Source organism: Mandrillus leucophaeus, unplaced genomic scaffold (assembly GCF_000951045.1).
Source record: "Mandrillus leucophaeus isolate KB7577 unplaced genomic scaffold, Mleu.le_1.0 Scaffold499, whole genome shotgun sequence".
Taxonomy (NCBI): domain Eukaryota; kingdom Metazoa; phylum Chordata; class Mammalia; order Primates; family Cercopithecidae; genus Mandrillus; species Mandrillus leucophaeus.
This window is the reverse complement of record NW_012105353.1, coordinates 710,309-723,784: the sequence shown is the minus strand read 5'-3', so window position 1 is coordinate 723,784 and position 13,476 is coordinate 710,309.

Below are 13,476 nucleotides of genomic sequence, written 5' to 3'. Positions count from 1 at the left end.
GAATAGTAACTATTTCAGGCTTTGCAGGCCATATAAGGTCTCTGTCACATCTGTTTCTTCTTTTTTTTAAAGCAACTCTTTAAAAATGTAAAAATGTGACTAGACAACATTGAGAAGTGCCGTAAGTATAAAATCCACATCAAATTTCAAAGAGTTCATATAAAAAATGTAAAATGTTTTATTAATGTATTTCTAATATTAACTACATGTTGAAATATTTTAAATATACTAGGTTAAAGGCACTATATTGGTCAAAATTAATTAAAAAAATAAAAGTACAAAAACTATTTAGCTCAAGTGGGTCATACAAAAATAGGCCCGGCAAGTCAAATGCACTGTAGTTTAATGACCCCTAAATTAAATCATAAAAAGAGCTTATTGGTATCTGGCACACAGCAACTGCTAAATAAGTATTCCAAAAAGAGGAAAAATTACCCAGAATTCCTCTATCTGAATACAAGCACTACTACTTTCCTGTCTTTCACCATGTACAGAAACACTTCATATAATCACAGTTAAAATGTTTAGGAATACATGGTGGTATACACTGCTTTTTAAATTGTTGGATTCTAAGAATTACAATTTCTTTTTTTAATTTTTTTTTTTTTTTTTTTTTGAGACAGGGTTTTGCTCTTTCACCCAGGCTAGAGTGCAGTGGTGCAATCACAGTTCACTGCAGCCTCGACTTCCCAGGCTCCAGCGATGCTTGACCTCCCAAGTAGCTGGGACGACAAGTATGCACAACCACACCTGGCTAATTTTTGTATTTTTGGTAGACACAGGGTTTTGCCATGTTGCCCAGCTTGGTCTGGATCTCCTGAGCTCAAGCAATCCTCCGACCTTGGCCTCCCAAAGTGCTGGGATTACAGGCGTGAGCTACCACAGCCGGTCAGAATTACAATTTCGAATATTCAACTGCTGCCTAACTTTCCACCAGACAAATATACCCAAAATGTAACTGAACATTATTAGACACTTAGTTTGCTTCTGGTTTTTTGCTAAAACAAATAATGTTAAATAAGTAAATTTTAAAAGGCACTTCTAAACTTGGTTTTTCAAATATTCTCCAGTCTTTAAAAGAAACTGATAGCTTCAGAAACTGATTTTTAAAAATACATAAGTAGGTATAATCTCCTATACTAGCTATTATTTATAACTCAGTAGTCCTCAGTTCTGATACCAATATTAAGTAGTTCCTAACTTAGTGGTCCCAATCCCCTGGTGGCTTCTAAAACGACTGCCATGGGCTCATGAATGATCATATAGCTACCATGTACAGACTACCGAATAAACAAGTATATGTCTCATGTATTATGCACCTCGATTTTGCAAATTTCTGAAGATACTATGGTGAAACTAAAATATAAAGACTTCTTGTCACTATGCAGTTTTTCCACCCACAGATACAAAAAGTACAATTATTACGTAGACATCAGTTTAAAAGGCGGTCCTCATACTCAAACGTTTGCAAACTACTGTTATCCTGAATTTCAGAAGAAAGTAAAAGCATATAAAGTCAGAGAACTTGAACTAGATCACTCATCAGAGGAAGTACAATCAATTCAATTCATTTAGTTATACACAGCCTCTTTCGAAAAAGATTTTGAGGCTAAGAACAATTAGCTCACAAAGTATTACGAAATTAAAACACTAAAGGAAAAAAATGTTTACTTAGTAACTAGAAGTATCAAAATGTATTCACTTGGCCTGGCCTGGTGGCTCACGCCTGTAATCTCAGCACTTTGCAAGGCTGATGTGGGTGGATCACCAGGTCAGGAGATCGAGACCATCCTGGCTAACACAGTGAAACCCCGTCTCTACTAAAAATACAAAAAATTAGCCGGGTGTGGTGGTGGGCACCTGTAGTCCCAGCTACTCAGGAGGCTGAGGCAGGAGGATGGCGTGAACCTGGGAGGCAGTGCTTGCAGTGAGCCGAGATCGTGCCACTGCACTCCAGCCTGGGTGACAGAGCAAGACTCTGTCTCAAAAAAAAAAAAAAAAAAAAAAAAAGTAATCATTTAACAAATTTTGCTGTGTACCAATTATTTGCCAGACACTGTTCTAGGGCTACAGCAGTGAACAAAAACAGGCAAAACTTCCTGCTCTGATAGAGATTACATTCAATAGGGAAGTTATAATTTAAATAAACTCTGGGTATCAGTTCATACCTATTAAATTTAACAAAAATAATAAACCCAAAGGTGGTAATTTTTTTGGGGGGGGGGTAACAAAAATATTGCTGATGATAATGAGAAAGGAAAATTTTTCTGGAGCATAATCTTTTTTTCTTTTTTAAAAACAAAACATATTTATTGATGTTGAATTCACACGCCATACAGTTTACCCATTTAAAGTGTACAATTCAATGTTTTTTAGTATATTCACAGTGATATACAACCATTATCACTGTCTAGTTGTAGAACATTTTCACCCTCCCAAAAGAGACCCTATTAGCTGTGACTCCCCACTTTTCCCCTCCCCTGCTTAGCCCGTTTCTATGGATCTGCTTATTCGAATCATTTCATATAAATGGAATCAAACAGTATGTGGTTTTTTTGTGACTGGCTTCTTTCACTTAGCATGTTTTCAAGATTCACCTGTGTTGTAGCATGTATCAGTACATCATCCCTTTTTATGGTAGAATAATAGACATTTCACTGTATGGGTACATTACATTTTGTTCATTCATTCACCTCTCCATGCATATTTGGGTTGTTTCTACCTTTCAGCTATTATAAATAATGCTCTTACGAACATTTGTGTACAAGTTGTTGTGTGGACATATGTTTTCATTTCCTTGGGTATATACCTAGGAGTGGAATTACTGGGTCACTTGGTAACTCTATGTTTAATTTTTTGAGGATCTGCCAAACTTTTCCAAAGTAGCTGCACCATTTTACATTCCCATCAGCAGTGTATGAGGGTTCTAATTTTTCTACATCCTCACCAACACTTACTATATTTTTGACTATAGCCATCCTAGTGGGTATGAAGTGGTATCTCATTGTGGTTTTGATTTGCATTTCCCTAATGACTAATGGAGAGTAATCTTGAAACATGTAAGAAACTATGAAACTAATCATACCTCCTTTCCTTTAATCTAGTAATTTCAGTTTAAACTTGTTTTAAAAAATAATTCAAAAGAAAAAAATCAGCTGTGTATACTAAGATGTTTGTATCAGTTTTATTTATAATAGTAAAGAAAAAAAGCCCACAAAAACTAATAACCCAAATGCTCAACAAAAAAGATTAAATGAATGTAAGATAAATACATCTAGTTGCTTCCTACCTTTTTCCCAGCCTTATGTATGTCTTTTCCTCCACACACCCTACTAGTCCCCTACACCACACTACTCGCTTTCCCTGATCAGGCCGTGCCGGTCCAGCACATGTATGGCCTTCCCTCAGTCAGCTTGACAAACCCCTATTCTCTCCTGACTGTGTAACTATCACATCCCCTAGGACTCTTTCCTGGACTTTCTTTTTTTTCCCTCTGGGCTTCTTTCTCCTTGGGAATTCTGGGTTTATTTTGCAATTATTTCAACACATTGTATTTATTTACATAATTGTATTTATTTCTATAGGCAAAAGACTCCATTATTACAGAACACAAAACTCAAATGACCTATGAACATATGAGATGTTCAACTTAATTAGCAACTGGGAAAACACAAATTAAGATCATAGCCATTTGATATGCCAAAGGGCTATGATCACTCATCAGATAGCCCAAAAATGTTTTTTAAGTTGCATATTCGAAAATGTTGGCAAAGATGTGTGAAAATGGGAACTCTCAGTTACTGCTAGGTGAACTGTACATGGTACAGTATAACCAGTTTGAAAATACCGTTGCCCCTTGGTATACTCAGGGGATTGGTTCCAGAATCCCCACATATGCCAAAATCCGTGCATATCCAAGTCCCTCTGCACAGGCAGCTTTCGCATATCTCAAATGCCGTATTTTCTATACACGTTTCTTTGGGAAAAACGCCACATATGAGTGGACCCACACAGTTCAAGCCCGTGTTGTTCAAGTGTCACCTGTAGTTTGGAAATACCCAATAAAGTCGAACATGCCCATATCCCACAGCCCAGCAATTCCATGCAGGAATATACATTGGAGTAGTTCTCAAACTTTAGTGTGCATTAGAATCACCTAGAAGGCTGGTTAAAATACAGATTGCTGGGCCCTGCCCCTGGGGTGGGCCCCACTCTAGCAGGTTCCCAGGTGATGTCGGTGCTGCTGGTCCAGGAGCTACAGAACCACTGGTTTTAAAGTTAAAGTGGAGATCACTTAGGAGAAAATATTTACAAGTGAGATTTATTGCATGTGATAAAAGAAGTATTACTAAGAACATTTTCCTTTGCCCAATATTAAAATTAGCTTTATTAAAATTCAAATGGGCCAGGCACAGTGGCTCATTCACGCCTGTAATCCCAGCACTTTGGGAGGCTGAGACAGGCGGATCACGAAGTCAGGAGATCGAGATCATCCTGGCTAAAATGGTGAAAACCCGTCTCTACTAAAAATACAAAAAGTAGCTGGGCATGGTGGCACGCACCTGTAGTCCCAGCTACTCAGGAGGTTGAGGCAGGAGAATCACTTGAACCTGGGGGGCGGAGGTTGCAGCAAGCTGAGATCGCACCACTGGACTCCAGCCTGAGTGACAGAGCGAGACCCCGCCTCAAAAAAAAAAAAAAAAAAAAAAATTCAAACTATTCATTCAAAGATGGTGAATTTTATTGCATATAAATTATACCTCAAAGCTGTAAAAACATTAGCTTTGGGGTGAGGAAAATATTCTAAAATTAGATCAGATATTATGGAGATGGTTGCATAACTCTGCAAGCATACTAAAAACCACTGAAATGCACACTTTAAACCAGTAAATTATAAAGCTATTTTTTTTAAGTTAACTTTGTTTGCAATTGCTTAGTGGGCATCAGCTGGTAATGACAAGTACTAGTTCAGCTGCTTGATAGATAAGAGAGGAGGTTTAAACATACAGCCTGAGCTGAGAATGCTTTTTACATTTTAAAGGGAAGAAGAAGAAGGAGGAGGAGGAGGAGGAGGAGAAGAAGAAGAAGGAGAAGAAGAAGAAGAAGAAGTGACAGAGACTGTATGTGACCCACAAAGTCTAAAATATTTACAATATGATTCTTTTTTCTTTTTTTTTTCTTTTCTTTTTTTGAGATGGAGTCTCACTCTGTCACCCAGGCTGGAGAGCAGTGCTGCGATCTCAGCTCACTGCAACCTCCACCTCCCGGGTTCAAGCAATTCTTGTGCCTCAGCCTCCCAAGTAAATGGGACTACAGGTGTGCGCCACCACGCCTGGCTAATCTTTGTACTTTTAGTAGAGACAGGGTTTCACCATGTTGGCCAGGCTGGTCTTGAACTTCTGGCCTTAAATGATCTGCCCGCCTCAGACTCCCAAAGTGCTGGGATTACAGACCTGAGCCACCGCGCCCAGCCCATGCCCAGCTAATTTTTAAAATTTTTTGTAGAGATGGGTCTCAATATGTTGCCAGGGTGGTCTCAAACTCTTAGGCTCAAGAGATCCTCCTGCCTTGACCTTTCAAAGCGTTGGGATTACAGGTGTGAACCACCACACATGGCTGCCAGGAGCATTTCACACACCTTCCTCCTGGAAACATTTTCTTCACTTGGATTCCAGAATACTACACTTTTTTGGTTTTCCTCCTACCTCTATAACAATTCCTTTTGTCTCTTTTGCCAATTTTTCCCCATCTTCCCCATCATCACCCTGACCCTTAAGAGTGAACCCAGTCTTCCTCTAAATAGTGACTTTGGTCTTTGGACTTGTGTCTGTACTCTCATTCAGTTTCATGCCTTTAAATACCCTCTATAAACTAACAACCTCAAATTTATATCTCCAGCTCACACCCATCCCATGCACTCCAGTCTTGCATATCCAACAGCCCACTGGATTCTGTAAACATGTCCTTGAGCAAACTCCTGATCTCCCTCCAACATTTTCTCCTCTTACAGTCTGTCCCATCTCAGTAAATGGCAGCTCCATCCTTCCAGTTTTCAACAAAGAGGAAATATAAATGTCCAATAAACACATGAAAAGATACTCCACACCACTAAGAATCCAGGAAATAACATGAAAATAATGAGATATTATTTCATACTCATGAGATTTGCAAAAATTTAAAAGTCTGATGGCACCCATGTGTTGACAAGAGTGGGAAAACAGAATTCCTTCCTCTCTCTCTCTCTTTCTTTCTGATGGAGTCTTGCTCTGTGACCCAGGCTAGAGTACAGTGGCGCGATCTCGGTTCACTGCAACCTCTGCCTCTTGGGTTCCAGCGATTCTCCTGCCTCAGCCTCCCAAGTAGCTGGGATTACAGGCACGTGCCACCATTCCTGACTAATTTTTGTATTTTTAGTAGAGATAAGGTTTCACCATGTTGGCCAGGCTGGTCTCAAACTCCTGAACTCAGGTGATCCACCTGCCTCAGCCTCCCAAAGTGCTGGGATTACCGGCAAAAGCCACTGTGCCCGGCCAGAAAACAGAATTTCCTACCTGAGAACATTTTCTCCCCAAAAAACCATGAAGCAAAAGGAAACAGTAAGTCTGTAGAGGTACACCTCATTTTGTTGTGCTCTGCCTTACTGCGCTTCACAGATACTGCATTTTTACAAATGCAGGGTTTTTTACAATGCAGGGTTTGTGGCAACCCTGCATTGAGCAAGTCTATCAGTGCCATTTTTCCAACCTCACGTGTTTACTTCTTGTCTCTATGTCATGTCACATTTTGGGAATTATCAAAATATTTCAAACTTCTTCCTTACTATTATATCTGTTACGGTGATCTGTGATCTTTGATATTACTATTATAATTGGGGGCACCATGAACCATGCCCTTATAAGATGGTGAACATAATCAATAAATGTAGTGTGTGTTCTGATGGGGCATTCTTCCTTCTCTCTCCCTTTCCTCAGGCCTCCCTACTTCCTGAGACACACTAATATTGAAATGAGGTCAATTAATAATCCTACAATGGCCTCTAAATGTTCAAGTGAAAGGAAGAGTCACACATCTCAAGTTAAATCAAAAGCTACAAATGATTAAGCTTAGTGAGGAAGGCTCATCAAAAACTGGGAGAGGCCAAAAACTAGGCTTCTTGGGCCAAACAGCCAAGTTGTGGATGCAAAGAAAAAGTTCTTGAAGGAAATTAAATGTGTTACTTAAGTGAATACATGTATAAGAAAGTGAAACAGCCTTATTGCTGATACGGAGAAAGTTTGAGTGGTACGGATAGAAGCTCAAACCAGCCACAACGTTCCCTTAAGCCAAAGCCCAATCCAGAGCAAGACTCTAACTCCATTCAATTCTGTGAAGGCTGAGAGAGGTAAGGAAGCTGCAGAAGCAAAGTTGGAAATCAGCAGAGGTTAGCTTGTGAGGTTTAAGGAAAGAAGCTATCGCCATAACATAAAAGGGCAAAGTGAGGCAGCAAGTGCTGATGGAGAAGCTACAGCAAGTTATCCAGAAGATCATTGACGAAGGTGGTTACGTTAAACAATAGGTTTTCAGTGTAGATAAAACAGCCTTCTCTTGAAAGAAGATGGGACTTTCACGGTTAGAGAGGTAAATGCCTGGCCTCAAAGCTTTAAAGGACAGGCTGACTCTCTTGTGACGGGCTAATGCAGCTGTGACTTCCAGTTGAAGCCAATGTTCACTAACCATTCTAAAAATCCTGGGGCCCTTAAGAATTACACTAACTCTGCCTGTGCTCCATAAATGGGACAACAAAGCCTGAGTGACAGAACCTCTGTTTAGAGCATGGTTTACTGAATATTTTAAGTCCACTGTTGAGACCTACTGCTCAGAAAAAAAAAAAAAAAAAAAAAAAAAAAAGATTCCTTTCAAAATATTACTGCTCATTAACAATGCACCTGGTCACCAAGAGCTCTGATGGAGATATACAAGGAGATTAATGCTGTTTTTGTGCCTGCTAACACAGCATTCATTCTGTAGCCCATAGATCAAGGAGTAATTTTGACTTTCAAGTCTTGTTATTTAAGAAATATGTTTTGTAAGACTATAGCTGCCATCGATAGTGATTCCTCTGATGGATCTGGGGAAAGTCAATTTAAAACCTTCTGGAAAGGATTCACCATTCTAGATGCCATTAAGAACATTCGTGACTCATGGGAGGAAGTCAAAATATCAATATTAACAGGGGTTTGGAAGAAGTTCATTCCAGCTCTCATGGATGATTTTGAGGGGTTCAAGACTTCAGTGGAGGAAGTCAATGCAGATGTGGTAGAAACACCAAGAGAGCTAGAATAGAAAGTAAAGCCTGAAGATGTGACTAAATTGCTGCAGTCTCATGATCAAACTTGGATGTATGCAGAGTTGCTTCTTATAGATAAGCAAAGAAAGTGGTTTCTTGATTGGAATCTCCTCCTGGTGAAGATGCTATGAACACTGTTGAAATTACAAAAAAGGATTTAGAATATTACATACGTTTAGTTGATAAAGCAGTAGCAGGATTTGACCGGTTTACTTTAATTTTGATGGAAGTTCTATTGTGAGTAAAATGCTATCAAACAGCATCTATGCTACAGAGAAATCTCTTATTTAATTTTTTTGTCTTATTTTTTTCAGAGATGGGGTTTCACTTTGTTGCCCAGGCTGGTCTTGATCTCCTGGCCTCAAGAGATACTCCTGCCTTAGCCTCCCAAAGTGCTGGGATTACAGGGGTGAGCCAAAGCATCCAGCCAGAGAAATCTTTTGTAAAAGGAAGAGTTGATTGATGCAACAAACCTTATTGTTGTCTTATTTTAAGAAATTGCCCTAGGCTGGGCGTGGTAGCTCATGCCTGTAATCCCAGCCCTTTGGGAGGCCAACGCGGGCAATTCAGTTGTGGCCAGGAGTTCGAGACCAGCCTGGCTAACATGGTGAAAACCCATCTCTACTAAAAATATAAAAATTAGCTGAGTGTGGTGGCACACACCCGTAGTCCCAGCTACTTGGAAGGCTGAGGCAGGAGAATCACTTGAACCTCCAGGAGATGGAGGTTCCAGTGAGCCACAATTGTGCCACTGCACTCCAGCTTGGGTGACACAGCAAGACTCTGCTCCCCTTCCAAAAATTGCCCTAGCTACCCCAACCTTCAACAACCAACCCCTGATCGGTCATGAGCCCATAACACTAAGGCAAGACCCTTCATCAGCAGAAAGATGATGCACCACTGAAGGCTTAGAGGACCATCAGCAATTTTATTTTTAGCAATAATGTATTTTTAAATTAAGGTGCGTATTGTTTTAGACATAATGCTATTGCACATTTAACAAACTACAGTATAGCATAAACATAACTTTTATGTGCACCAGGAAACAAAAAATTGTGTGACTCACTTTATTACAATATTCGCTTTATTGTGGTGGTCTGGAACCAAACCCGCAGTATCTCTGAGGTATGCCTGTACTACAAATAGAATTAAATATATTCAAAAGCATTGGAGGATATTAAAAAACCTACCTTGAATCAGAAATTCACAAACTAAGAAAAAAATAAATGAAAAACAAACAAAAAATGGAAAAATGAAAGAATAAAAGTTGGGACTCAAGAAAAAAAATGGGAGAAAAAGACTCAACTATCCCAAAAAATTAGGAATAAATTACAATATGCCCAAGGGAGAATAAACTCAAATTAAAACTTAATAAGGAACATTGAAGACAGGCATGAAAACAACCGAGAAAATAAAAAATGACATTGAGGGAGAGGAAGAGAGGGCGAGAGAGAGAGAGACAGAGAGAGAGAAAGAGGAGTGGGGAGAAGGAAAGAAAGGGTCAGAGAGAAAGTAGTAAAAATAGCAAATAGGTATAGAAAAAAACTAATATTTATTCATGTAATTGCAGTCCCTGAAGAAGAAAAACCAAACAATAGAAGTGAACTAGTATTTAAAACTATAATTCGCTCAGAATGCAAGAAAACATTCCAGAAATTTAAAAATACCTAAAATACTTGAATCTACACATTTAAGGGCTCACCAGGTACCTAGGAAAATTAATCTAGAACAAATAAGTCTGAAATACAGCCTAGTCAAAACTATTTGATTTCAAACATAAAGATAAAATTCTCAAGACTTCCAGGCAAAAAGAATAAATAACTTACAAGTTCAAAAGAACTGGATCAGTATCAGATTATGAGATTTTTCAAAAACAAAATACAAGGCAAGGTGAGAAACAGAGCAGCACTAAAAAATAAAACTCAATGAAAGTAATGTGAGCCAAGGATTTTACATCAGTTAAGATGTTCCTTAAACATTAAGGCAACAAGAAAAACAGTTTTCAACTTACAAGGGTATAGGGAATTCTGCACTCACTAACCCTTCCTGAGAAATATACTGGAGGATAAGCTTTATTCAATTAAATGGGGGAAATGTCAGCAAAACGACTGATGGTGAGCATTTAAAAATGTGTAAATGTACATATAAGACACTAAAAGAAAGATAAGGATGAAGGTGGAAGATTAGTGTAAAATTGCTACACAATGGCCAGGCACAGTGGCTCACACTTGTAATCCCAGCACTTTGGGAGGCTGAGGTGGGCAGATCACCCGAGATCAGGAGTTGGAGACCAGCCTGGACAACATGGTGAAACCCCATCTCTACTAAAAATACAAAAAATTAGAAGGCGTGGTGTTGTACACCTGTAGTCCCAGCTACTCGGGAGGCTGAGGCAGAAGACTCACTTGAACCTGGGAGGCAGAAGTTGCAGTGAGCCAAGACTGCACCACTGCACTCCAGCCTGGGTGACAGAGTAAGACTCTGTCTCAAAAAAAAAAAAAAAAAAAAAAAATTGCTACACATTGTGACAGAGTTAAAAAAAGAAACTACAACTAGAAAATGGGAGAAGAAGAGAAAGCAAGAGAGAATGGTAGAAGCAGTTCCACTGCTATGTACACTATAGGTGAGTTTAAGGGATACTGGCAGGAAAAAAAACAGATACACCAGATATTAAGAGGTTAAACAAATCAACACAGGGTGCTAAGACAACTGGATATCCACAAGCAAAAGGTTAAAGCTTGGCCCTACCTCACACCATATACAAAAATTAACTCAAAATGGATTAAGGACCTAAATGTAAGTGCTAAATCTACAAAACTTAGAAAAAAACATAAAAATAATCTGTGTGGTCTTGGATCAGGAAATGATTTTTAAGTTAGGACATCAAAAACAAAGCAACATTATTTCCAATTGCTGCTACAAAAAAAATCAAAACAAAACAAAAAACAAAGCAACAAAAGAAAAAATAGATAAAACTGGGCACCATCAAAATAACAAGTGTTTCAGGGATGTAGAAATATTGGAACCCTCATACATTCCTGGTAGAAATGTAAAATAGAGAAGCCACTTGGAAAAGTTTGGCAGTTTCCCCACAAGTTAAATATAGAGTTACTATATGACCCAACTATTCCACTCCTAGATAGGTACCCAGGAGAAATGAAAACATGTCTACACAAAACTTGTACACAAATATCCATAGGAACATTTTTCATAATAGCCAAAAGGTGGAAACAACCCAAATGTGCAAGATGAATGAATGAATATAATGTAGTATTAATATACCCATACAATGGAATATGTATCATTTGACCATAAAAGGGAATGAAGTACCAATACATGCTACAACATAGACAAACCTGGAAAACATTATGCTAAGCGAAAAGAAGCCAGTCACAAAAGACCACTATTATATGATTCCCTTTATGTGAAATGTCCAGAATAAGCAAATCCATAGAAACAAAAAGTAGACTGGTGGTTGCCTGGGTGGAAGAAGGGGTTGGGGGGATGAGAAATGATGGCTAATGGGCACAGAGTTTCTTTTTGGGATGAAGACAATGTTCTAAAATTAGACTGTGGTGATGGTTGCACACTGTACGAATATACTGAAAAACACTGAATTGTACACTTTAAATGGGTAAATTGTGTTATGTTAATTCTATCTCAACAAAGCTGTTACAGAAAAAAAAATCAACTGACAGAGATTCCACACTAAATGTGAATTCAGCATTTACAAATGCAAAGAATAAAAATTCCCCAGGAAAGCCTTTGCAACAAAGAAGCCTCAGGCTGGGCGTGGTGGCTCATGCCTGTAATCCTAACACTTCGGCAGGCAGATCGCCTGAGCCCAGAAGTTAGAGACCAGCCTGGGCAACACAGTGAAACCTCCTCTCTCCAACAACAACAAACAAACAGACAAACAAACAAAAAGCCACACTCCCATCACAGAAACGCACTAAGTCAGAGCCCACAGAAAAAGAGCACAATCAGTAGAATAGTGAGAAGGGGAAGGTAGACCTGAAGAGACCATCATGGATTATTATTCTGGCCACGGTGGGTAGCTGTTATCTGTTATTGCCAGTTCTTCAGTAAGGAGGAGCACGAAGTAGATACAGAATTCCACAGTTGCCTATCATTATCTTACTTTGATCACATAGATGCAATTTCACACACACACGCACGCATGCACACATACACGCATGCACACATGCACAGATAAATAAGCAAACAAAGGAGTGAGGGCATTTTAAAAGGTGTAAGTACAAAGGTAAATGATTAGAACAAAAATGCAAACCTTCCTAAATAACCCCCCCACACACACCCTAAGTTTTGTAATAAAAGAGCAAAATATCTACTTCTCATAGAGAAATGGCAAAGATAACAAATACACATAACTATAAAATATTATGATGGATTTGAGGTCAAATTTTTCAGTCCTAACAATAAATGTGGGTGGGTTTAATCCACCTATTACAATAAAAATTTTCAATTTGACTAACAAAAGAAACCTCAACGACTTTTACAACACAAAAGACACATCTAAACCAAGGTGATTCCCTTTTTTTTTTTTCTTTTTTGAGACAGAGGCTCTCTCTGTTGCCCTGCAGCAGCACGATCTCTGCTCACTGCAACCTCCACCTCCGAGTTCAAGCAATTCCCGTGCTTGAACTGGTTCTACAGGTGTGCACCACCATGCCCAGCTACATTTTTTTGTATTTTTGGTGGAGACAGGGTTTCGCCATGTTGGCCAAGATGATCTCGAACTCCTGACCTCAGGTGATCCGCCTGCCTTGGCCTCCTGAAGTGCTGGGATTACAGGCGTGAGCCACAACACCCAGCCTCAAAGTGATTCTGAACGGTTAAAAATAAAAGGTTAGGCCAGGCATGGTGGCTCACGCCTATAGCCCCAGCACTTTGGGAGGCCAAGGCAGGCGGGCGGATCACCGGAAGTCAGGAGTTCAAGACCAGCTTGGCCAACAAGGCAAAACCCCGTCTCCACTAAAAATACAAAAAAATTAGCTGGGCATGGTGGCTCATGCCTGTAATCCCAGCACTTTGGGAGGTCAAGGTGGGTGGATCACTTGAGGTCAGAAGACCAGCCTGGCAAACATGGCAAAACCCCGTCTCCACTAAAAATATTTAAAAATGTAGCT